Source organism: Mandrillus leucophaeus, unplaced genomic scaffold (genome assembly GCF_000951045.1).
Source record: "Mandrillus leucophaeus isolate KB7577 unplaced genomic scaffold, Mleu.le_1.0 Scaffold3, whole genome shotgun sequence".
Classification (NCBI taxonomy): Eukaryota; Metazoa; Chordata; class Mammalia; order Primates; family Cercopithecidae; genus Mandrillus; species Mandrillus leucophaeus.
Window position 1 is genome coordinate 377,337 of NW_012103142.1, and position 2,389 is coordinate 379,725.

The 2,389-nt window shown below is 50.4% G+C and overlaps 1 protein-coding gene across 4 annotated transcripts in view; it reads right to left on the minus strand.

The window, feature by feature from the left end:
- The window catches only part of BAK1 (BCL2-antagonist/killer 1), a 27,434-nt gene that overhangs the window by 3,527 nt on the left and 21,518 nt on the right, over window positions 1–2,389 (minus strand). The gene's annotated exons all lie outside the window — the stretch shown is intronic.

Consider the following 2,389-nt stretch of genomic DNA (forward strand, 5'->3'; position numbering starts at 1 on the left):
CCCCCAGGCTGGAGTGCAGTGGTGTAATCATGGCTTATTGCAGCCTTGAACTCCTGGGCTCAAGCCATCCTCCCCCTTAGTCCTAACTAGGACTACAGGCTTGCACCACCATGTTTGGCTAATTTTTTTTTTTTCTCGGTAGAGAAGGGAGGTCTCACTGTGTTGCCTAGGCTGATGGCTTTCTATAATTTTTATTTAATAAATGAAATGCTCTTTCCAACTCAACAAGGCCATTAACTGGCCAATGAGTAGATCAGATCCCAAGGACCACTGGTGGTGAGAAGGGGAGAGACTGACCCACAGGGAATTAGCATTGGATGTTAAGAAATGGGAAAGCACATTGAAACAGAAAGGAGATGAGTGGGAGGAGATATTTCAGGTGAGAAGCAGATCCTGTAAAATGTCCTGTGGGTTGAGAGGAGGGGAGAGGTGGAAGGAGCTCGGGAGAGCTCAGAGTGGTGCCTGGACCATCTGGCTGTAGCAAAGGCAGGAGTCAGAAAAAAGTATGGAAAGCCACTGAGAAGGCCTTGAGTGCCTGCCTGAATATGTTGAGTTTGTTCAAGGAAAGATTTATGTGTCCCCTCCTCTGAAAAGCCTCCCTGGGTGCCCCCAGACCAGGCCAACCTGGCATATTTTTTCTGGGGCACCAAATTCCCTGCGTCCCATTCAGATAACTGCTTAATGCCTCCTCCTCTGTGGCTATGTAAGCTGCCTGAGGGCAGACCCTTCAACACACCTGTGCTCCCACCAGGGATGAGCAAGAAGGAGGTGAATGTAATGAATATCACGTACCTCATGGATTTTCAGTGGGGATCAAGACAATGTTTTGTGAAACCAGTTTGGTGGTGGTGGTGGTGTGCTGGGGACAATTTGAGCTGGGTGGGACCTAAGGCAGGGCCATGACCAAAAAATCTAGAAATTGAAAATACACCCCACAGCCTTGGCAGTGGCAATGAGAAGGCAGAGATGGGGAGCTGAGGAGTGACCGTCTACAGGAGCGGCCTCTGACTCAGGGTGGCCATGAGCAGAGGGAGGCACAGCGGCTTTGGAGACTGGTGAGCGGCAAGGAAGAGAAATTCATGTGAGGCACGGACCTGCATCCTCCCTGCCCAACCCTGTGTGCTCCCTGCTCTCCCTCCTCTACCCTCTATAAGTTATTTTTCCCACTGGACAGCACCCTTCTGGGTCTCTCCATCGGGTACCTGGGTTTGAGACAAATTCCACAGCGTGACACAGCCTGGGAATAGGCTTTATTGGTGGAAGAGAAAACAACAAATCAGCAAGAGAAGCAGTATAGGTTCCCTGACCCTCCTCTCTTCACACTTCCCACCCTGCAGGGGGCAGGGGTTTGGGACGAGGGTGGGGAGGGCCCCTGAGCCAGAGCAGCCGGGTGCTCTTCCAGTGTGCATTCCAGTGGGAGGGGCTTCCTGCCATCACGCTGTCTTTGTGTAGAGCTGGCATGAAAAAGCAACTTTGTCAGTGGAGGTACACAGGCTGCTTGGCACCATGCAATCTAGATTTGGGGTGCCAGGCCCATTACCGGAGCGGTCTGAGAACACCAGCGTTTGAACATCCTAGGCCTGTGGACATCGCAGTGTCTCCCACTGGTGGAGGGGGCTGGGGAGAGGGAGAAGCATGCATTGAATACTCTAAAGAATCCCCAGCCTGGTGAACTGAGCATGGATGTGCCCCCCCTAGCCAGGAGAAGGAAGGGCTATTCCTAGTTAGCCTATTCTGCAGGCCACCCAGAATGAAAGTCGTGTTAAGACACTCACCTGGCCGGGTGCAGTGGCTCATGCCTATAATCCTAGCACTTTGGGAAGCTGAGGGGCGGATCATTTGAGGTCAAGGGTTCGAGACCGGCCTGGCCAACATGACAAAACCCCGTTTCTACTAAAAATACAAAAATTTAGCCGGGAGTGGTGGCATGAGCCTGTAATCCCAGCTGAAGACTGAGGCAGGAGAATCGCTTGAACCCAGGAGGCAGAAGTTGTAGAGAACTGAGATTGTGCCACTGTACTCCAGCCTGGGCAACAGAGTGAGACTCCATCTCAAAAATAAATAAATAAGTAAATAAACAAACAAATAAATAAATAAATAAAGACACTCACCCATTCCACTAGGCATCACAACCAGGAGGATCCCCCATGCCCTTACTAGGCTAGCGCTCAGCTTTTAACCTGCCCACAGCCCTTCTCACACACAGCCTGGTAGTAGTGTTATTTAGCTACCTGCAAATCTGGGTTTTTTTTGTTTTATTTTGTTTTGTTTTTTTAAGCAGACATGGTAACTGTCATCTAAGTGCCTCTTGTACTCTGATTCACAGCTTCCAAATTTCAGACACCAGACATGCCAAATTCATCTTGCCTTTCCTCAGTATGGCCCACCT